The sequence below is a fragment of the Rhinopithecus roxellana genome, chromosome 17 (genome assembly GCF_007565055.1).
Source record: "Rhinopithecus roxellana isolate Shanxi Qingling chromosome 17, ASM756505v1, whole genome shotgun sequence".
Taxonomy (NCBI): Eukaryota; Metazoa; Chordata; class Mammalia; order Primates; family Cercopithecidae; genus Rhinopithecus; species Rhinopithecus roxellana.
In genome coordinates this window covers 60,597,700-60,623,076 of record NC_044565.1, presented here as the reverse complement: position 1 = coordinate 60,623,076, position 25,377 = coordinate 60,597,700, and positions in this window count along the sequence as shown.

Here is a 25,377-nt window from a genome sequence, read left to right as displayed (position 1 = left end):
ATGCCAGCGTCAGCTCCTGTGACATCATACTGAAAACCTGCTGTCCCCCCAGTCCCATCTGTAATGACAGAAACTCCTATGAGGGAAGGCGTGTGAGCACATTTTGCTAAAGCTAAAGGATTTCACACGTGCAGTTTATTTTGCAACAGAATCGTATCTCTTTCAAGGCATTCTTTCTACCTGGCCTCCAGAAGACATTAATTGTATGTGTTGGCTGTTTGTTGGGGAGGTAAGCTGCTGTGGACAGTGTTTTAGGAGGAGCTGTCCCCAAAGGAGGTCCAAGGTGGGGTTCATCGCAGAAAGGTAACAACGCAAACAGAGAGGCAGCACAGGTAATATAGAAAGGTTAATGGCAGAGGCTTCAGAGGGAAGCAGAGTTGAGGTCAGAACTTTAGCCCTGCTCCTTGCTGTGTGAGCCTCATTGCTCAACCACCTGAGCTTTGCGGTCTTCATCCCAGGTATGTTGTCAGGAAATGGAATCATGTCTCAGGACTCAGCACAGTGCTGGAATCCACCAATCACCTAATGAATGTAAGCATTAATAATAGCTATTATTCCTACATTAACTATTACTGTTATTATTTTATTGATATTATCACTATCATCATTATTGGCCAGAGTGGTTTAAAGTGCATTTTCTTTACTAAGTTCAAATCTGCTACCTCCTGGAGCCAGCAGGCTCCATCTCCTTGATTCTGAAGGCTGGGAAACAGGCAGGCTGTTTTAGCCCACTTCTCTCTGAGAAGGGCTTGAGGCCCGTTTGGGGTAAAAATCTGTGTAGTTTCTCGTCCCTGGACTTCAAAGTGGCTTTATCTCTCTTGGCAGGTTAGGCTACCATGAATACTGAACATATTTCTGTCACACCCATTGCCAAGGTTGCAATTTGGGAAAACAAATAGGGATTTACAGATAGCAACTTTCTTCTTCTTCTATTGATAGCCTGAGATAATTCATAGCTACGTTTGGACAAATGCAAAAATGTGCATTTAGTTTGGATTTGGATTCATTCCTCATGAATATTAGTCATCTCAGCCCAAAATGCAAGCATTTCTCTGTTTCAACAGATGGGAGGATGTACTGTGAAATCACACTGCAGCACAGGGAGAAAACAAGAAGACTGAAATTAAATTTAAGCATAAGTCTTGGCACAGTGGGATGAAGTGTGCATCGTCATATATTTCCCTACAAAATAAGGAATGTGCTTTTAGGTGTGGTTTACATTCTTGTACAAACAACGGGATGGGAATATTTATCAACCATGTTTGCTTGCTGATTTAACTCCCTGTAGGAGAGTTTTCATGCAGATAACTCTTCGTGCAGAATTTCCTTTTACTGAATGCCCAAATCAGAGACTGGCTCAGAATCTGTCATGTTCTATTGATAATGATGAAAATACGATTCTGAGGCCCTGTTACTTTCCTAGTCCTCTTCTGCTTGTTGGCATTCCATGGCCTTTGGAGGTCACTTTTGGTGATTCCCACTATCATAGCAGAGACCAGATCAGTATTGGACAGCTGGTGGGGGAAAAGGAAGAGAAAGAAATGGGAGAGAAATATGAAAAGAAATTAAGAAAGAAAATGAAAGAAAGAATGAAAGAATTAAAGTGGGAGTACTTCAAGTTCATGTTTGCTCTGTTCTATCACACCAATTAATGGAATTTAATAAAATGCACTTATTAATTCCATTGATACATTTTTGTTAACTGTCTACTTTGTATCAGACACCGTGATAGGTACTGTGGTCAAAGTAAACTGTTAGGATAACAAATCCAGAATCCACCTAATATTGAATAAATACACAACTCTAGCTCCCCTATTTTTTTCTGAAGATTTTCATTAACTGGTGTGTCAATATGACAATAGCACAGTAATTCCTGCCCTCTAAGAATAAACAAAAGGCCATACAAGATATTGAAGTTCCTTTTCTATCAAAGAATGACTTTTACCATAGTTTGGTTTAATGTTTTCCTATTAATATTGGAATTCACTGGATGCGAGCAAATCCTATTATATCTAATAAGCTTTTAAGATAATGTTATTGATTACCTAGGAACTCCCATTGACTTTTCAATGACAAAATACAGCTTCTCGAAAGTAATTTTGGTAAGAGATCACATGAAAAATTTTCTAGAATAGTAAATATACAGAATATTAGCTTTGTAAGAGATTGCAGTGATAATTTTTTTTTTTCTGAACACCACCTTCATTTATGGATGAGACAAATACAGTAACTAAAAGAGTCACTAAGAAATGATTTTATTGCAAGTATTTTTAAAAGGTGGATCAAACACAGCTAAATTTTGTCAAATACCTGTTATGTTCCCAATTTAGTCAAAGGCACATTTATAATACAATCCATTTTAATCCCACCTAGGATACTGGGAGGTAGATACAATGTTTTCCATTTAACAGGTGATAAAACAGAAGCTCAGAGAAGATAAGTCCCTCATCCTGGGTCACACAGTTAATCTCCAGAATTCAAGTCAGAAGTTTCACTATCTGTTGTAGTAGTTAGTAAGAAATTGTACTACCTAAATTCTTTGAGTTACTTGTATATTTAATGAAAGATCTGTTATGAAACTATTTTGCCATTTAGCCTTTCATGCTGGAAATAGAATTTAGAAGATTTTTGCTATTTACATGATGTTTTAAGTGAGAAATTAAAATATCAGATTGTACTTATTTATCAGGTTCCCAGGTTCTATATCAAATCATTGGCTAGATTGATTGTACACTATTTAATTATTTTTAAAATATATTTTTAATTATTAAAAGTAAATATTGGAGAATAACTGAAAAAAAAAAAGATGTCAGGGAAAACAGGAGTGAAAACAAGGTCACTTTTATAGCCTTTTAAAGAGGAAACTCAAAGCTTTTACAGCCCCAGCTTAGCTCTAACTGGGTGAGTAATTACTCTCTATAACATGGTCTCACTGTGCAGATACATGTGTGGAGTAAAACAGTTGTAGCCAGACGACTCTCCTCCACTCCAAGGCAGCCATCTCAAAATTACTGGAGGTGATCATTTAAATATAGGTTCCTATTTTTGACCTCACAGATTTCAGCAATTTTGGAGTGGCTCAAAAATCTTTATTTTATTTATAGCTCCTTCTGATATTCTGCTATTCAGCTTTGCAAAACGATTGATTGTGTGAAGAATATTCTACTTACACAAGATACTCTATTCAACTATGAAGTTTTTTTATCATATTAATTGTGGAAGCTTGGGAAAATCAAGTTGAATTTCTGAACTTTATACTCCATACTATAGATGGAGGGAAATTGAACCTTAATGATATCTGGGCCACCATCCAAGGCCACACTTCACAAGAGATTATGTGTGTAAAAGTATTTTAAATTCTAAAGATGTTTACATTGTCTGTAATGTTAGTGGCTGCACCAGCAACTCTGTAGGTAAGGAAGTAGTTTTGAGTGTCATATCATGCACTGTCCTTTGTACTTCACCTTCTCAACCATCAATGTTCATGATTGCTTGAAACAGAAGGTACAGAACTTTCTCTCTGTTGCATCTGCAAGGCTTCCAGGTCCCTTTTCCCAAACCCATAATCTCTGGTTTACCTTTCCTTGATTTCTGACTTTGTATTTAGTGCTTGTGCTCTGTTTGCCTCCTAGGGCATGGTACTTCCCCTGGTTACCTGGTTATACCCTCACGCCTTCTCTTCACTCTGCATTCTGCAAAAATGGATTAGCCCCTCCCTCTTTCTAGGGGACATCTGGTTCCTGGAATTCCATTATAGACATAAGTTCTAGTATTCTAGTTTCTTGGAAGAAACAGCAATCATTCTGCAAGTTAAATATTAGTACCTGCTATTTAAAAATAAATGAGAAAAATAAGTCTCAGAGATAATAAATAACCTTCCCAAGCTGCGTAACTACTAGGTAGTAGAAGAGGGATTTGCAGGCGGGTCAAAACCCAGTTCAGTGTGGCCCTGAATTCTGAGATTGTTCTACTAAATGATTCCAGCTCCCGAGGCTCCCTGGAAGATGGAAACTTCAGAGAAGAAAGGATAAGACAAAGACTTACATCTTATTTTACTTTGCCAGACATACTGATCTACTTCAGAAGTAGATTGATTACACTCTGCCTTTGAGGACCATCCTCATTTTGAGGAGTACTTTTGGATGCTCAGATAAATTTCCTCTGCTCTAGTCTATGTGGTCTTTGCTCCTGAAGGGAAGACCCGATTTTCTGTTTACCACCAATTTCACAGACCACAGAATTCACCTAAAATAATTTGTCTCTGCTCTACCTATTTTTTTTTTCTAAGTCAATCTTTTGCTGCTATTCTAAAAGTAGAGTGTTCTCGGGCCCAGGAATCTGAAGACAAAGGTTAAGAGTAATATGGATCATTTATTTTCTTTTATATCACTTTTTTATAGTTACTGTTTGAAATTTTGGTTATGCCTATCACTTGTATTGTCCTATTAGTTTATCCCCAAAGCCTAGGACAGAGCCTGGGATAAAATACTTGTTCAGTCAACAAATAAAGGGATTCTTTAAATTTTTTGTACCAACATTACAATTATGAGGCAGGTCAAGTTTGGAGAGTATGCTGGGAAACTCTTTGTCATATGCTATCTGCTTCAGTTGAAAACAGCGGTGATTTCTAAGCGTAGCCCATTGGCCATAGGGACCAAACAGAAAATATTGCAGGGCTCTCACTTTTTACCAGGCTCTCTGCTTCATGTTAAGGGAAGACAGCATCAGTTAAATAAGGTATTCACAGGGCACATACATCATTGGTTATGAGATCAGATTGTACTTAAAGACCACCCACCCCAGAAGCTGTGTGCATTGGGTTTCAGCTCATAAATTGGGTGGATGGGTAGCGGGAGACCTGGAATTAGGAGGTCAGAGGGAATAGACATCAATTTTAACTAGAGTGGCTATGAAAGGTTTTGCACCCAGAATAAGTAAGGGAAGAGTTGGTGATAAGAATATGCTTGGCTTGGCCGGGCGCGGTGGCTCAAGCCTGTAATCCCAGCACTTTGGGAGGCCGAGACGGGCGGATCACGAGGTCAGGAGATCGAGACCATCCTGGCTAATACGGTGAAACCCCGTCTCTACTAAAAAAATACAAAAAACTAGCCGGGCGCGGTGGCGGGCGCCTATAGTCCCAGCTACTCGGGAGGCTGAGGCAGGAGAATGGCGGGAACCCGGGAGGCGGAGCTTGCAGTGAGCTGAGATCCGGCCACTGCACTCCAGACTCCAGCCTGGGCGACAGAGCGAGACTCCGTCTCAAAAAAAAAAAAAAAAAAAAAAAAAAAAAAAGAATATGCTTGGCTTACAGCAGGAAAAAAAACAAAAAACAAAACAAACAAACAAAAAAAACCTGTCTTGCTACATGATGATTTTTGGTGGAAAGCAAAACAAAACAAACAAAACTGTGAGAGACCATTGAGGCACAAACCAAGAGCTGAGGATGAATTGTGAAAGGTGATTTCGGTTTTGTTTTCTTGTGCCAGGCTAGAGTTCTAACCTTTGGAGCTCAAACTTAATTATTCTTTCCCCTAAGAAGAGGTCATCATTGGCTTATTGTAGTCGGAGCAAAATTGATCTCACCATACATAACTTTTCCTATGTTTAAAAGGCCTTTATGTTTCTTTCAACTCCTTAAATTTTCAAAGGGAGGGGAAAAAGCATGTTTAGTTGCTTAATATTTCTGCATATCTTAAAGGACCCTTCATATTTATCATCAGAGACACACCAAAGCACATTACAAGTAATGCAAGCCATCTGGTGCTTTGCAGGCCAAAGTCAGTTGATGGTTTAAGAGTAAAAATCATCCTTTTGTTAACATTTTTCTGGAGCACATCACCAAAGAATGCATAGCCCCTCTCTGCATTTTTCATAAAAGAACTGTCATCTTAGCTCCTTTCCTCGGGTTTCTAAGTACTTCTAGGATAGGCAGGATTGATCTGATTTCTTTTGATAACTCTTTCAAACCTGTCTAAATCACCTTCTGAGCATCAATGAAATGGTTTAAAATGTGTACTGTGGATCTCCAAGTCTACCCACTTAAATCACATCTAATAAAGTTGCATAAGGTTAGCAAAACCTCCTTATCCGCGACATAAGCTAACCTGTGTCCTCTGCTCTGAGTCAAACACTAGTGATTGGTAAAGTAACTCAGAATGACTACTAGAGATTTGGCATTTTCACTGTTTCCTTGTATTTCAAAATTCTGATTGAGTCTCAATTCATGGATCTCATTCATTGAGAATGCTCACTAAAATTTAATAGAGATCTAAAGAATAAATGCCCTGTGTATCCAGCCACTTACCTACTCCCCAAAATCTCCATGCTTCTTCCTATATCTACATATTTACATGTATTGCCCCCAAGTAATTCAAGGCCCATCCAAAGGACTAGCTCCTTCAAAAACCCTATTCGATCCTACTTCACCACTCCCCTCCACCCTGCTCCAGCTAGTTTATTTTGAATTACACATAGTTTTATTAAATTATATTATCAGACTGTGAGCTATTTAAATGGGCAGAACTATGCCTGATTAAGTGCTACATCAGCCAGCCTTGTTGCCATCATGGTAACTGGAGCATAATTCTGAAATGTCATTATGCCTATGCCTAGTAAATCATAGGAAGAAATTACATGCTTGCATAAAGAAAGATGGGTAAAGAAATATACCTGAGTTGAATTTTCGTTAGATACTCCGTTGTATCTTTGAAGAAAGATATTATACAAAAAAAAAATCACTATTATGAATACAGCAGTTGAGTTTGGTGCATTTAAAATTTTCCCAGCAAAATACTTCTGGAGGTAAATCTTAGGTTGAAAATCTTGGATCTAAAAAGGCTTAGCTCCAGCAGAACTTTGCTGGGAACATTTTACATGCACTAAACTCAATTATCTAATTTCATCTTCTCAACAATCCTGAGGAAGTGGTTACTATTCACGTATTACAGATGTGTAAACTGAAACGCAAAGTAGTTAAAATGCTGACCTGGAACTATATCAGTACTCATAAATTTAAATGCTTTGCTTTTCTCTCTGGTACAAGGAGTTAGCTGGAGAGGAAAAGGTCAAATAATATGAAAGAAGGTGCCAGAAAAGAACCTGTATACCATTATCTGTGCCCCTATCCTGCTCCGATACAAGAAAACTGTCAACTTCATGGAGGGAAGTAGTATGATTCTGTCTTAATCTCTAGCTTTTTCTTTGAGTTTGGGCCCTTCCTTTAAGGAGAGGGCCATGAACTCACAGAGGTCCAAGAATTCCTCCTGCTCCTGGTCACTAGGCATGTCTTAGAGTAGGGATGATGGTGTATAAAACCCTACTGGCAAAGGAAAAAATATGACTCACTGTAACATGATGATTTCCATTGGAGCAGCTGGAGAGAAACATACTTTCTGCCAGCATCCGCTGACGTCTCTTTGTGCCAACCGCCCAAAATAGAAATCCCTGAGAGAAAACAGGAGCATCCCTCAGAAACACAAGAAGTCTGTCTGGGGTTTAGTTACATATAAAGATTATACACTGAGCATCTAGGCTTCTGCTGGCCCCGCCCTGTGCTGAATTCTCACCAGGCCTCCCTCCTGCCCTCAGTCATTCAGCAGCCAACAATGCTCTTGGTGATGGGGTTTCTCTTAGAAGTGCTTTCCATTCTACAGAAATAAAGTACCACAAGTATGAAATTGACAATTTTGGCAAGTAGTGCCATTTGCTACCTTTTATCTTCCCGCAGTTTTCATTTTATTTAAATTAAGTCTTTCTGGTGAACTGGGACTATTAACCCACCAAAGTAAATAAGAACTACACACACCAAAGGTAAGACCTTAGGCAGAGACAATGGCACTGCTAGCTTATTTGCTATTCCAAGTGACATTTCCTCAGATGTTTGCCGCCCTGCTGTGCAAACATAGTTATGCATGAAATAAAGTAAAAAGAAAAAAAATTAAACAGCAGTTAGTGGTTGGATGTTATTTCCAGTTTGGAACCACTGACAGGCTAGCTATAGAAAACTCTTCCCTCTGTTATTACAAATAACAGTTTGTGGATGGTGAAAAGAAAACAGAACTGAATTTTCTTTTAACTTCAAGTACAGAAGCTAGTGTACCTATCATTACCACCACATTACAATACATTATGGGAGAAGGTCATAGTAACTTTAGAGGGGTTATTTCCATCCATGTCTCTCATCCTCTCAAAATTGTTATACTGGGACCAGGCTGATGCCAAACACAATGCTAAAGAAAACACACCAAGTTGAAGTTAGCTAAATAGAGAGAATAAAACAGAACCAAAAGGTCAATGCATGGGCCCCAATACTGAAACAGGTTTGGTTTTCTTTTTACTTTTACTTTTTTTTTTTTTTTTTTTTGCCACAATGCACCCTGACAGAGCAGCACAATAAACATCCCTGCTTCTCCTCTTTCAGTTCTCCCTGTGTGTTCACTAATGATTTTCCTTTATCCAAGGATCTATCCTTTATCCAAGGACCATATTTGTGGTCATTGTCAATATCCATGGAATCAATCTAGCATCAAATCAAATTCATCCACCTCTGTCAATTCATAGAATTAGGTCATTACCTCCTTGCACTGATGATGATGGTGATGATGATGATGACGATGATGATAGAAAATAATATCAATAAAACAGCTAATATTAGCAGTTTTCTACCTACCAGGCAATTTTCTTATTTAAACCACATAAATTTACTAGTCAGTGATTAGGTACTTTCTTCGTGTTTTAGTTATGTGTCTAATTGCTGTCTTCAAATGGAATGTACATGATCGAAGGACCTGAATTTATATAATCACAACCTTCAACCCTGTCCCCTAGTTAGTTCCTAGTCAATGCAATGAAATGGAACAAATGTCCATGGGCGAGACTCACGTGTTCCAGAATACTTGGGGTATGGTGATCATATCTGCTCTAAATAACCAACAAAGATTACAACAAAACAATAAATATGCCTAAAGAAACAAACAAAAAAGGCCAGACTATCAGTGTTGCTCGTTTACCTTGCGACTTGGCTGATCTGATCATCTTCAAGGGACACACAAGTAGAGTAACATTTTCAAATGACTATAGCTTGATAATTTGTACTCAACTTATAAATGTGGTTCCTGAATAAAGGATAAGAATTGCTTTGAGTGAGATACACAGTTTGAAGAGCTCCTCACTATAATGTTCATCTCCATCTAATATTTTTTAGGAGTTGGAGGACATGACCTCGAGTAAAGGCCTTGAAGTTGGCATCACTCTTAGAAAATGGGCCACCACACATGATAGTACTCAGCTCCTCATGGTCAAAGCGTTATTACTTAGGAGGCTTCTTCCAGTTTTTATTATTTTTTATTTTATCTATTTTTTACTTTTTTTAGATCATGCTCTCTCACCCAGGCTGGAGTGTAGTAGCGTGATCATGGCTTACTGCAGCCTCAACCTTCTGGGCTCAAACAATCCTCCCACCTCAGCCTCCCAACTAGCTGGGACTACAGGCATATGCCACCATGCCTAGCTAATTTTTGTATTATTATTGTTATTATTTTGCAGAGATAGGGTTTCACCATGTTGTCCAGGCTAGTCCTGAACTCCTGAGCTCAAGAGCATCTGCTTCAGCCTCCCAAAGTCCTAGGATTACAGGCATAAGCCACTGCTCTTCCAGTTTTTAGATGGAAAAAGTTAACATAACTTTTTTTCTTTTTCCTCTATAAAATGAACTGAAGCAAACAAGGAGAACATAAAACAGAAAGGGGTATGCTATTTTGATGAGTCTATGGAACACCTATAACTCCAAACCACAATGTATAAATAAGGGCTGCTAGGAGAAATAAAATGGTAATGACAGTAAGAGAGGATGCCAAAAAAGACACCTAGCTTTAAAGACCTTAGGCCAGAGCCAGATGTGCACATTGATTATTTCATTGAAAAGATACAGGAAGTATGCGTAGACTCATTGTACAAGCCTCTTGGAATCAAGTTAGACTCTATGGCATACTAAGCAAACTACGGTTGGATAGCAAAGGAGCACCATCTTTGAAGAAGCAGAGGCCTGTTGTGGGCAAGGTGCTAAAGAAAGAATGGCAATCAAACAGCCCTGAAACTTCAAATTACCTCTCTCTGTGTGCGTGTCTCTCTCTGTCTCAGTCTCTCTCTCTCTGTCTCAGTCTCTCTCTCTCTCTCTCTCTCTCTCTCTCTCTCTCTCACACACACACACACACACACACACACACACACACACCCATCTGACTCCTGTAGCATCGTGTAGTTTTGCTGTAAGCAAAAGATGTTTTATTTTCTCCTGGATTTTGTTTTTGCCCACAGGACCAACTCAATGAGTTAGTGTTGGTAAACAGACTCTCAAACTCCCCGCCTGGTACTCAGAAGAGCTTCCGTTCATTGTTTCCACCCACTCATCCCTTCTCCACAAAATTCATTCATAAACATCTTGTTCAGAAAGAATTCCCTCTGTTCAAAGATAATTTAAAAAACAATAAAATATTACTACTACTACTACCATATATAGTAACAAAAAATAATTAAACTTGTCAAATCTATGAAGCATACATTTTTAATTATAAAGAAAATGAGAAATTTAACTGGACAATAAAAAGATGGATGAAAGGCTGGGTCCTATGGCTCACGCCTGTAATCCCAGCACTTTGGGAGGCCAAGGTGGGTGGATCAGCTGAGGTCAGGAGTTTGAAACCAGCCTGACCAACAAGGTGAAACCCTGTCTCTACTACAAATAGAAAAATTAGCTGGGTGTGGTGGTAGATGCCTGTAATCCCAGCTACTCAGAAAGGTGAAGATTGCAGTAAACGGAGATCATGCCACTGCACTCCGGCCTGAGTGACAGAGCAAGACTCTGTCTCAAAAAGAAAAAAAAAAAAAAAAAAAAAAAAAGAGATAGATGAAGAACCACACCATAAAAAGTACACTATAAAGAAACAGAAAATTTTGTTGTACATTTTCAACAAAATTTGAGAATTTAGAGGAAATAGGGCCTTTATGGGAGAAAAGTCCAATGTGGAGCTAGAGAAAAACAATGAATAAAAGATTAGAACACCAGACTGTCAGAGGTAAGGGAAAATATGTAAGAGGTAAACAAAACATCAAAAGGAAGCAGAAAAGAGTAGAAAGACTGCTAAAAAGAAATAGCAATAATGATGGCAGGCTCAAAAAACCTGAACAATTTTTTTTTTTAAGATTTTGAAGTATTAACGGGAGGATGATAGGTGTGGAAAACACACAAAGGGGTGATAATACATGCATAATTGGTGTCCCTGAAGAAAAATATACAGCGCATGGAACAAGAATAAAATATATTAAAACATACTTCAAGCAAGTTTTTCTAAAAATTAGAAATACTTTAATCTTCACATTTAATAGGCATATCATGTTTGAAGAGGGAAACAATAAAGATCAATCAACACTGATATATATCGTAGTATGTTCACGGATTCACACTATGTAGAAATTAATCCTGGAAGCACGTCCAACAAAATAAATCAAGTAATCTACAAATTGGTAAAAGCAAATATTTGTCATTAACTTTGGCCACCCAGTTTCTGAATACCTTAGTATGTCTAGGCTATTCTTCCCCACATTATCAGTCTTGTTGTGAAGTGCAATGACCAATCCTAATTTGACGACGAGGAGTGAAAATGTTAGATACTTTCTTTCCCAGTCTTCCTTGTATTTAGGGCACAGCATTGTGATGTGGGATTCACCAGTCACACTCATGTCATATCTTAACCCAGGAGCTAGTAATGTGAGGGCGAGGGGTGAGGGAACTCTGTCTTTGGCAGTGGCTGCAAGTGGTGGCTGGAAGGTCAAGTTTCTGGCACTGATTCTTCAATCGAGTCTAGAAGTAGTAGTGGTGAAAATTGCAGTGTCTAGTACTTGGTAGCAGCCATAATAGTTTCTTTTTTTGTTTGTCATAATATGTTGTTATTTTTGACCTTCAGATGCAGAGAGTTGAGCCAATTATGCTCCTCAGTTTATTTACTCTATGATCAGTTCATATATGGTAATTCTCTTATTTAAAATGTGCATTCATTCCCTTTTACCTCCCAAATAATTTCACTTATACTCTATATGTTACGTTCTGTAAGATATATATCTATATCTATAATATAGATAGAGACAGAGAGAGATACATTAATGTAAACTTAGTTTTGGATGTATGTCATTTTAATAACAAAATAGTTTCAAGTTACAGCTGTCATTCTGTATTTTTTCTTTTTAATTTTTATAAATGTACAACAGTTACACATGTTTATGAGGTACATGCCACATTTTGATACATGCATATGATGCATAATGATCAAATCAAGGTAATTAGGATATCCACCGCCTCAAGGATTTATTATATATTTGTGTTGGGAACATTCCTAATCTACTCTTCTAGCTATTTTGAAACATACACAAAATTATTGTTAACTATAGTAGCCCAACTGTGCTAATGGACATGATATCTTATTCCTCAGTCTAACTGAATTTTTGTATCCATTACCCAACACTTCTTTATCCCCTACCCACCACAACTTTTTCCAGCCTCTGGTGACCATCTATTCACTAACTGCATGAGATCAATTTTTTAGCTCCCACATATGAGTGAGAATAGGCAATATTTGTCTTTCTGTTACTGCCTTATTTCACTTAACATAATGACCTCCAGTTTTATCCATGTTGCTGCAAATAATAAGGTGTCATTATTGTTGTGGCAGAATAATATTGCATTGTGCATATACACACATAGACACACAACACACACACACACACACACACACACACACACACACACACAGACACGTACCACATTTTTTATCCATTCATTCATTGATTCCATATCTTGGCTATTGTAAATAGTGCTGCAATGAACATGGGAGTGCTGCAAACATCTTTTCAACATATTGATTTCCTTTCTTTTGGATATATACCCAGCAGTGGGATTGCTGGATCATACGGCAGTTCTATTTTTAATTTTCATGAAGAAACTCCATACCATTTTCCACAGTGGCTGTACTAATTTACATTCCTACCCGCACTGTAGGAGGGTTCCCCCTCCTGGTGCCCTCTCTACCATTTGTCATTTTCTGTCTTTTTGATACATGCCATCTTAATTGTGGTATGATATTTCACTCATTCTGTTTTAACATGTTGTATCAGCACCGAGTTACGCATCTTTATGCATGTGCATGCATCTAGGTTTTTTTCTCTTATTCTAACTGCTGCATAGTATTCCATAGTGTGCACCCACTAGTTTTTGCCCATCTCTTTCCCCAATCAATGGATATTGTTTTCTACTGTGTGCAACTAAACAATGTTTCAATGCACATCCTGGTACATATTCTCTATGGACATCTGTGAGAATTTCACTGAGATACACGCCTAGCAACAGAATTGCTGAGTCATAGGGTATAAGTTGAGTTAAGGTAACTAAAAACTGACAGGTTGCTTTCAGAAAAGCAGCAACAGTTACACGTGTACAAACAATACATAAAAATTATCTACTGCTGCTAAAACTTGGCACTATGAAGCCTCTACTGCTGCTAAAACTTGGCATTATCAAGCTTTCTAAATTTTGCCAATCTGATGTGTGACAGTGATACTTTTTCTAGTTTTAATTTGCATTTCTTTAATAAACAATGTTATTCAACATCTGTTCATACACATATTTATACCCATGGCTCACTTTTCTGTAGGATACTCTTTTTCTGATTGATTTAAATGATTTCCTTATATATCCTAGATTATCATCTCCTGCACTTATATTCATTGTAAATATTTTCTCCCAATGTGGATGGAAATTCTGACCACAATGTTCTTCATTAAACAGAAATATGTACATTTGCTGTAATCAAACCCATATTTTTCCTATTGTATGTGCTATTGGGTTTTGCTAAATACCACTATCCAAGGTCCAAAAGTATTGTACATATATTCTCTTCCATTAACTTTCTTATTTTTCACAGAAAAGTTTTAACTAATTTTTGCATACATTAGAGAGTAAGGAACAATTTGTATTTTTCTTCATAAAGTAAGGCTTTTTCCCAACATCATTTTGTACAGCCTCCTTATTCCTATTGATTTTAATATGTTCATTATATATTAAGTTCCAATTTTCATTTATCTATGAATTCTGAGTTCTGTTCTATTGGTCTATTTGTCTGTTCTTATATCTGTACTAACATTTTTCTCATTACTTATTTGTAGTATGTTTTAATATCTAACAGTGTAATTTCCCCTGCTTAACTCATTTTATATACAGATTAACTCAGCTATTTATTGATTTTTATTCTTCTATAGAAATTTTACCTTTAAAAACCATCCAAATGAAGAATAATTTCCTTTAAAACACTAACATTGGTCTCTATGTTGATTAAAATTGCATTGACTTTACTTGTTAATTTGGAGAGAATGAAAGCATTACCTTTCCACTTATACAGTGTATTAGTCAAGGTTCCCTAGAGGGACAGAACTAATAGTATATATATATCCTTAATAAACTCTCATCATGAGAGTTTATTAAGTATTAACTTACATGATAATAAGGTCCCACAATAGGCTGTCTAAAAGCTTGAGGAGTAAGGAGGGTCAGTCTGAGTCTCAAAAATGAAGAACTTGGAGTCCAATATACGAGAACCGGAAGCATTAAGCACAGGAGAAAGATTAGGCTGCTTTTCTGCTTACTTTATACTCACTGGCAGCTGATTAGATTGTGCCCACCAGATTAATGGTAGGTCTGCCTTCCCTAGCCCACTGACTCAAATGTTAATCTCCTTTGGCAACACTGGCACAGACACACCCAGGATCAGTCATTTGCATCCTTCAGTCCAATCACGTTGACACTCAGCATTAACCATCACAAGTCCACCCCTTGCCAACTAGAACCCATACACATTTCCTGAGATCATACATAATCTTCAAATAAAAACAATAATAAGGACATAATTATGCCTAATATAATACAACTATACTTCTTACAACCAGAAACACACCTATTCCCAACCCAAATACTATTACATAAAGTTAACAATATTTAAATGCTGATATGAAGTCAATAAATCTTATATCACAAAATAAAGTAAAAGAAAATAAAATGAAGATATTTTCTTAGTACAAGTGTATATAGGCACAAATATATTTTTAACAAAAAAGGAGAAAATATTCATGACAGTTACACTCCTCATTTCTGCAGCTGGTCACCTGGTTGTAGCTAGTATTGATGACTACCTTCCTCTACTACCCATTCTGTATTACCTTTGCCTTCAGCAAGCACCTCAGCAGGTCATGGCTTTTTTCCTGGCAGAGTGACCCAAAACTTCATTCGTGAGGGGTCTGGACCATTTGTAGTGCTGCCTGGAGTGGGCAGTTGTAGTTTCACATTGATCAAAGGGCATGGTAATACTAACAGATGCCCTAATGTATCCCCTGTATTCCATGCATACTCTTCTTTATCTCTGCTATGGAGTAGTAGGCTGATTTCATCTTGATAGTCTGGGTCAACCACCCCAGCCAACACTGTAACTCCCTTCTTAGCCTGTTGACTTCAAGGTAGGAGGAGACCAAAGTGTCCAGGTGGCAATCTTAACTTCCAGTTTAATTGAATTGTTGTTGTGTCTCCTGGTGGCAGCATTCCTCCCTCTGGAACTAAGACCTCTAAGCCAGCAGAACGCAATGTTGCACGAGCAGGAAGCAAAAATTTTGCTAGTGGATCACTATGGGTGATGGTGAGTGGTGCCACTTCTACTTCTATCCCTTGATTCCTGAACCCATGAATCCTGGCTATAGGAGAAACAGTACCATATATTGGGTGCTGATTCAGAGCATATACAGCCTTCTGGGGAATTTTGCCCCAGCCCTGCAAAGTATTATCATGTAGTTTGTATTGCTCTCGTGACTTCAAAAGGCCATTCCACTGTTCTATGAATTTAGCTGCTTTATGATGATGAGCAACATGGTAAGACCAGTGAATTCCATGAGCATGAGCCCACTGTTGCATTTCTTTAGCGTAGCTGGTCTGAGGCAATGCTGTGTGGAATACCATGATGGTGGATAAGGCGTTCTGAGAGTTCATGGATGGTAGTCTTGGCAGAAGCATTGTGTGCAGGATAGGCAAATCCATATCCTGAGTAATTGCTTATTCCAGTGAGGACAAACCTCTTCCCTTTCTATGATGGAAGAAGTCCAACAGAATCAACCTGCCACCAGGTAGCTGGCTGATTACCCCGAAGAATGGTGTCATATCGAGGGCTCAGCATTGATCTTAGCTGCTGGCAAAGTGGGCACTCAGCAGTGGCCACAGCCAGGTCAGCTCTGGTGAGTGGAAGTCCACGTTGCTGAGCCCATGCATAACCTCCATCCCTGCCACCATGGCCACTTTGTTCATGGGACCATTGGGTGATGACGGGAGGCTGGGGAAGGAGGCTGAGTGGTGTCCACAGAATGGGTCATCCTATCCACTTGATTATTAAAATCCTCTTCTGCTGAGGTCACCTGTTGGTGAGCACTCACATGGGATAAAAATATCTTCACAGCTTTTGACCACTCACAGAGGTCCATCCACATACTTCTTCCCCAAATTTCTTTGTTCCCAATTTTTCAATCATGCTTCTTCCAAGTCCCTGACCATTCAGCCAAACCATTGGCTACAGCCCATGAATCAGTGTATAATCGCACATCTGGCCATTTCTCCTTGCATGCAAAGTGCACACCCAGATGCACTGCTCAATGTTCTGCCCACTGGGAAGATTTCCCTTCACCACTGTCCTTCAGGGATGTCCTGGAAAGCAGCTGCAGTGCTGCAGCTGTCCACTTTTGGGTGGTGCCTGCATATTGTGCAGAATCATCTGTGAACCAGGCCCTAGTCTCTTCTTCCTCTGTCAACTGATCATAGGGAACTCCCCATGAGGCCATCAGTGCAGGCTGGGGAAGAGAAGGCAGGGTGGCAGGAGTGGAGACCATGGGCATTTTAGCCACTTCCTCATGTAACTTACTTGTGACTTCAGGACCTTCTTGAGCCCAATGACGTATATACCACTTCCATTTGATGATGGAATGCTGCTGTGCATGCCCCACTTTATAGCTAGATGGGTCAGAAAGCACCCAGTTCATGATAGGCAATTCAGGACAACTGGTAACTTGATGACCCATAGTCAAACATTCAGTTTCCACCAAAGCCCAGTAACAGGCCAAGAGCTATCTGTCAAAAGGAGAGTACTTATCTGCAGAAGACGCTAGGGCCTTGCTCCAAAACCTTAGAGGCCTCCACTGTGATTCACCTATGGGGGTCAGCCAAAGGCTCCAAAGAGTACCACTATCCTCCACTGACACCTCAAGCACCATTGGATCTTCTGGGTCTTATGGCTCAAGTGTCAGAGCAGCTTGCACAGCAGCCTGGACCTGTTGCAGAACCTTCTCCTGTTCTGGACCCCACTCAAAACTGGCAGCCTTTTAGGTCACTCAATAAATGGGCCAAAGAAACATGCCCAGATGAGGAATGTGTTGCCTCTAAAATCCAAATAGGCCCACTAGGTGCTGTGCCTCTTTCTTGGTTGTAGGAGGGGCCAAATGCAGCAACTTATCCGTCACCTTAGAAGGAATATCTCAACAGATCCCACACTGAATCCCTATAAATTTTACTGAGGTAGAAGTTCCCTGAATTATAGTCAGATTTATTTCCTATCCTCTGGCACACAAATATCTCACCAATAAGTCCAGTGTGTTTGCTACTTCTTGCTCATTGGATCCAATCAGCATAATGTCATCAATGTAATAGAACAGTGTGATATCTTGTAGAAGGGAAAAGTGATCAAGGTCTCTCCAAACAAGATTATGACACAAAGCTAGGGAGTTGATATACCCTTGAGGTAGGACAGTAAAGGTATATTGCTGGCCTTGCCAGCTGAAAGTAAATTGCTTCTGGTGAGCCTTATGAACAGGAATGGAGAAAAAGACACATGACAAGTCAATGGCTGCATACCAGGTACCAGGAGGTGTGTTAATTTGCTCAAGCAATGAAGCCACATCTGGTACAGCATCTGCAATTGCAGTCACCACTTGGCTAAGCTTATGATAATACACTGTCATTCTCCAAGATTCATCATCTGTCTTCTGCACAGGCCAAATGGGAGAGTTAAACGGGGATGTGATGGGAATCATCACCTCTGCATCTTTCAAGTCCTTGATGGTGGCACAGATCTCCAAATCCCTCCAGGGATGTGATACTGGTTTTGATTTACTATTTTTATAGGTAGAGGCAGCTAATGACTTCCATTTGGCCTTTCCGACCATAATAGCCCTCACCCTACAGTCAGCCAATGTGGGGGTTCTGCCACCTGCTAAGTATGTCTATGCCAATTATGCATTCTGGCACTGGGGAAACGACCACAGATGAGTCCAGGGACCCACTGGACCCACTGTAAATTAGATCTGAGCTAAAACTCTATTAATTATCTGACCTCCATAAGCCCATACTTCAACTGGAGGACCACAATAATTTTTTGAGTCCCCTGGAATCAACATCAGCTTAGAGCCAGTGTCCAGTAGTGCCTGAAATGTCTGATCATTTCTCTTTCCCAAATGCACAGTTACCCTGGTAAAAGGCTGGAGGTCTCCTTGGGGAAGGATGGGGGAAAGATTCAATGCATAAATTGATGGTAATATAGTGGGGTCCTTCCTCAAGGGGGCCCAGCCTCCCCTGCATTCAAGGGGTTTTGGGTCTATAAACTAGCTCAAGTCTGGAAACTGATTGAGGGGACATGATTCTCTGTTTTAAAAATTCAAATTAGTTTTTTGTGCACTCGACCAAGAAGTTTTCTCTTTATATAAATTAAGTAGGAATGCAGGAGGCTTCCTATCAATTTCACTTCTAGAAACACTGTGATTAACTAGTCAATGCCAGAGCTCTACATGAGTCAGCCTATTCTGATTGCTGCTTTGTCTATGCTGTCCATTACAGTAGCTAAACCCACCTTGCCTTTGACAGTTGAGTGCCACCACTTGACCCCTGCCACCTTGGGATCCGATTATTCCCACTGTATTTAAATTTTGTAATTGAAGGACTGCAGTTCCCACTGCTAGATCTGACATACAGAGAATAGCAATTACAGGGCTCTTCAAAGATGCAGGTGCCACCCTCACAAATCTATTTTGCAAGGCATTGGTCAAGGATATATCTTCTGGATCCTCCCAGCTGGGATGAGTAGGTCTAAAGTGACTAATCCACTCCACCATCCCAAATTCTCTAAGGCTTTGGATCCCTTCCTCTACATTAAACTAAGGGAAATCAGGCATTTTCAGTTCACTCACAGTGGGCCATCTTTTAATCCGTATTTCAGCTAACCAAGCAAATAAATTATTAGAACCTTTTTAACTTCCCGAGTTGCAACATTAAATGTAGAGTCCCTACTTAGTGGGCCCAAATCAATAAATTCAGCCTAATCCAATTCTATGTTCTTTCCACCATCATCCCACACCCTTAATATCCATGCCCATGCCTGTTCTCCAGATTTCTGTTCATATAAATTAGAGAACTCAAGCAGTTCTTTTCAAGTGTGGTGCAGCTCCTCATGGGTCACACTCAACCTCACCTCTAGGGGCCTGCTGGGACTTTCATCTAGTTTTAGGTCTAGAAGCAAACGGGGATGTTGGAGGTGGTTCCTGAAAAGAATCAACATTATTTTGCCTGGCAACTGCCTCAAGGGAGGCCATCACTGTTGCCTCAGGCAGCACAGGGCTTATTTCCTCAGACAAAGGTGGAAAGGCTGATGGCAGCATGGGTCAGGGAGGGGATGCTGCCACTACTGGGGATGGGGAAGCTGTTCCTTCTGGCAAAAAAGGTTCTTCAGAGTTTACAAACTCAGTGTCCCCAGAATCACCAGCATCCTGTGACACAATCCCATTTCAAGTTGCAGGGTCCCATTCTCTTCCAATCAACGCTCTCACTTTAACAGTAAACACCTGGGGAGGCTGTGCATGCACCTTTCGTTGCAGGTCAGCCACTCACATGATAAGAGCTTGTGTCTGTTTTTCCACAATTTCAGGTCTTTCTTTACAGGAGATAAATTTAACTTCTTGGTTAAGCTTATTCCTAGGTATTTAAATTTTTGTAGCTATTGTAAATAGAATTACTTTCTATTTTTGTTTTAGATTGTTAACATATAGAAATGTTACTGGTTATTATATGTTGATTTTCTTTCCTGAAACTTCACTGAATTCATTTAATAGTTGACAGTTACACTTTTTAGTGGAGTCTGTAGGGCTTCCTACATACAAAACTACATCTTCTACTAACAGGGAAATTTGACTTTCTTCTTTCCAACTTATGTGACCTTTATATCTTTATCTTGCCTAAATATTCTGGCTATAACTTCCAATGCTATATTGAAAAGAAAGGGGAGAAGGCACTCTCTTCAGTAAGTATTGCTGTGAAAACTGAATATCCATATGCAAATAATTAAAGTAGACCTCTATTGCTCACCATTTACAGAAACCAACTCAAAGTGAACTAAAAATTCAAATGCATGGCCCCCAACTGTAAGAATAGTAGAAGAAAACAGGGGAAACTCTTTATGACTGGTCTGGGCAAAATTTTTTTTGGATAGGACCTCAAAAGCACAGGCAACAAAAGTAAAAATAGACAATGGAATTACATCAACCTGAAAAGCTTCTGCACAGCAAAGAAATCAACAGACTTCCATCAACTTCAACAATAGTGACGAGACAGCCTATAGAGTGGTAGAAAATATTCACAAACTCTGCACCTGACAAGGGATTGATATCCAGAATACATAAAAGTTGGAGCTATACGGACTTATAGAGTGGAACAACACTATCAGAGGGTGGAGGGTAGGAGGTCTATCAGAGGGTGGAGGGTAGGAGGAGGGAAAGGATCAGAACAAATAACTAAGGGGTACTAAGCGTAATACCTGGGTGATGAAATAATCTGTACTACAAACCCCCATGACACAAGTTTAGCTATGTAACAAACCTGCACATGTACCCTTGAACTTAAATTAAAAGTTAAAAAAGAAAAAAAATCTAAACAACTCAACAGCAAAATAATAATGATGACAATAATAATAAATTTTAAAATGGACAAAAGATCTGTACAGACATTTCTCAAAAGAAGACATACAATGTCCAACAGGTATATGACAAATGTTCAACATCACTAATCATCAGGGAGATGAAAATCAAATCCCCTATGATACATCATCTCACTCTAGTTAGAATGGCTATTATCAAAAAGACAAAAAAATATAAAATTGCTGTTAAGGATGTAGAGAAAGGGAGACTTTTATTCATTGTTGATGGGAACGTAAATTAGTATCGCCATTATATAAAACAGTATGAAGGTTCCTCAAAAATTAAAAATAGAACTACTGTATGATTCAGTAATCCTATTACTGGATAAATAAAAAATAAAATCAGTGTGTCAAAGAGATATCTGCACAATATTCACAACAGTGGAGATATGGAATCAACCTTTGTCTAACAACAGATAAATTTTTGTTTAATTGTGGTATATATACATAATGGAATACTATCTAGTCATAAAAATAATGAAATCCTGTCACTTGTAAAAATAGGTGAACATGGAGGACATTATGTTAAGGAAAATAAGCCAGGTACAGAAAGACAAATGCTGCTTTCACTCATATGTGGAATCTAAAAGAGATGATCTCAGGGAAGTAAAGAGTACAACAGTGGTTACCGGAGGCTACAGAGAGGAGAAGGAAGCAGGAAGCAGGAAATAGAGAGGGAATGGTAAACAAGTACAAAGTTACAGTTTGAGAGGGGGGATACATTCTGACATTCTATTGCATAGTAGGGTGAATATAGTTAACAATAATATATTGTATATGGTAAGAAAATGTTGTATATGGTAAAAAAAAAAAAAATAGGAAGGATTTTGAATGTTCTCACTGCAAAGAAATGGCAAGTGTTTGAGGCGATGGATATATAAATTACCCTAATTTGATCATTACACAATGTAGTATACATGTATAGAAACATCACACTCTTCCCTGTAAATATGTAAAATTACTATGTGTCAATTTCAATTTTGACACTTAAAAAAACCCACCCTTCTTGTGTCCTTAAAATAGGTAAACAATAGTTGACCTTGCTATGTTCTTTCTAATCTATCACTTAATGATTAGTTAATATTTTAATAGCCATATTGAAGTATACTTGATATATAATAAATTTCACATATTTGAACTTCACATATTTAAACATATATTCTGGATACAAATTTTTATCAGATACATGATTGACAAATACCTTCTGCAGTCTGTGGTCTGTCTTTTCATTCTTTAAACACTATCTTTCAAAGACCAGAAGGTTTTAATCTTGACAAAGTTTAATATACCATACACTTTTATTTATAGACTGTGTTTTAGTGTTGTGTCAGATAATTATTTGCCTAATCTAAGGTTATAAATACTTATCTGTTCTCATCTATAAGTTTCATAGTTTTAGGTTTTACATAGAAACTTGGAATTCATTTAGAGTTAATTGTTATATGTTGTGTAAGCTATAAGTTAGAATTCATTTTGTTTGTTACATATGAATACCCAATTAATCCAGTACTGCTTGTTAGAGGGGAAAAAAATGACTGTCCTTTCTACTCTGAATTGTCTTTGCACTTTTGTGAAAAATAAGTTGCTAATATAAGTGTGATTCTCTTTCTAGACTCCATATTCTGTTCAATTGATCTATTTGTTTATCTTTATGAAAATACTGGAGCACTTTTAATGTATCTTTTAAATAAATCTTAAAGTAATATCAATACTTTGACTAGGTTTTTTTTAAGTTTCACTATTCTAGGTCCTTTGAATTTGCATGTGAACTTCAGAATCATTTTGTCAATCTTATAAAAATGTCTGCTGAGATTTTGACTAAGTTTGCCTTAAAATTGCAGATCAGTTTGAGGAAGACCAACATTTTTAATAACTTGTGTCTTCCAACCCGTCATACAGTAAGTACACCATTTAGGTCTTAATTTCAATTAGCAATTTTTTGCAGTTTTCAGTGAACATGACTTTTATACTTTTATAAGATTTATCGCTGTATATTTTATATTTTTGATGCTATGGTAAATGGTATTATTTTATTTTCAAGTGATTGTTCCATGTTACTGCATAGAAATACAATGGATATTTGTATATTGATTTTGTATCTTGCAGCCTTTCTAGACTCACTTATTAGTGCCAGCACGTTTTTTGTAAATTCTGTAGGATTTTCTATGAAGATGATCATGTTGTTTACCAATAAAGATAATTTTATTTCTTTATTCCTAATCTGGACGCATTCTTTTCTTTATTGCACTTGTTACAACCTCTAGTTGAACAGCAAGAATGAAAACAGCCATCTTTACCTCGGTCCTGATATTGGCAGAAGAGCATTGAGCTTTTCATCATTAAGATGGTAGTTGTAGATTTTCCTCAGAGACCTTTATTAGGCTGAAAAAGTGTTATTCTATTGTTTGCTTGCTGAGAGTTTGTTTGCTTGCTTGTTTGGTTGGTTTTAATCAGGAATGGATGCTTTTTTTTTTCCAAAAGATTTTTTGCATTGTTTAGGAATACAGATCTTCCTTCGGTAAATAAAAAAAAATCCATATTTAAAATTAAGTCGATTATCTTTTTTACAAAACATTGCATGTGTAAGGTAGTGAATATGCATTTTCAATACAGTCTTAAAGGCTGTTTCTTGGTAATTATTTTTTCTACAATATTTCATATTTCCAAATTTCTGTATTTCCTTTTATCTCCTTTTTCCTTCTTCCTGCATTCCTGTAGATAACTAAAATTGTCTTCTCATAATTTAAAAAGCCATATATAAAAATATATTATATTTTTATTTTTATGGTTATTGGACTGAACTTACGATAAATACATGTGCTTTATTTTGTCTTTGCATTGTTTCAATGCATCAAATACTTATTTCTTCTCAATGAAAAAGACAAATATTTTATCTTTCAATTTTCTTTGCCTACAGTATAAACCATTTCCTATAATATCTCAAATAAAATAATAAAAATGGCATTTCGATTAAGTAAAGAAAGAATGATGTGTTTAATAAGTAGCGTTGGTATATTATCTATCCATCAGGGAAAAAATAAAGTTAAATCCATATTATGCTTCACATAAAAATAAATTCCATATGAGTTAGAAATCTAAATGTAAAGGACATCAAGATACAATTTATAAACTAAAATCATAAGAAGAACATTGATATTACTTCAAAGTAGGGGATATATTTTAGCTAAACAGGAAATCAGAAATCATAAATGAAATCATGACATATTTCTTACATCCCACAAAATTTATTTTAAAATATGGCACAATTTATTTGCTTTATATTTTTACCACATTCATTATTTACATTTTTATAAAACATTTCTAATTGCTTTTCTTTCAGTCTTGCTAGGAAAACAAGTATATGTTTTTGCCACATAATTAAAATCTTTTTGCTTATTCTATCAATTTAAAGAACTTTTTTTTGAAAACATTATTTTTTTTCAGCAGCACACTAACTTCCTGTACTGAGCTAGTAGTTTGTCATGAGCTTTATTTTCATTATACCTTTCAGCTAATTCTAATGTATCTTGTACCTCATTTTATTTTTGTTGCTCACTGATTAAATCTTATTTTCTTATGTCATCTAGAAATTTCCTGACAATAGTGTATGGTAAAGTCTCTATAAAAGTTATTTTTTGGTTGTTCTCATATATTCTGATAACTCACTTGCATATAGAACTCTAGATCTAAACCAATTTATTCTTAGAACTTGGAAGGAGTTCTTGGATTGCCTTCAAGCAACCATTATTGGTAATGAGAATTCTGATGCTAGTTTAATTTTCATTCTCTGAAGTTAATGTGCTTTTGCCTTCTAAGAATTTTCTCTGTCTTTTGTGTTGTGAAAAACGAAAAGCAGAATGAAATAAATTTAATTGTGTGTGTGCATGTGTGTATGTCTGTGTTACCTTGTGAGCCTTCTGAATTGTTCCCTTTGTATTGAAAAATCACATCTTAGGCCCGGCTCGGTGGCTCATGCCTGTAATCCCAGCACTTTGGGAGGCTGAGGCGGGCAGATCACGAGGTCAGGAGATGGAGACCATCCTGGCTAAAATGGTGAAACCCTGTCTCTACTAAAAATACAAAACATTAGCTGGGCATGGTGGCAGACGCCTGTAGTCCCAGCTCCTCAGGAGGCTGAGGCAGGAGAATGGCATGAACCCAGGAGGCAGAGCTTGCAGTGAGCCGAGATCGCGCCATTGCACTTTAGCCTGGACAATGGAGCGAGATTCCATCTCAAAAAAGAAAGGAAAAGAAAAGAAAAATCCCATCTTACTACATCTCTGGTACATTG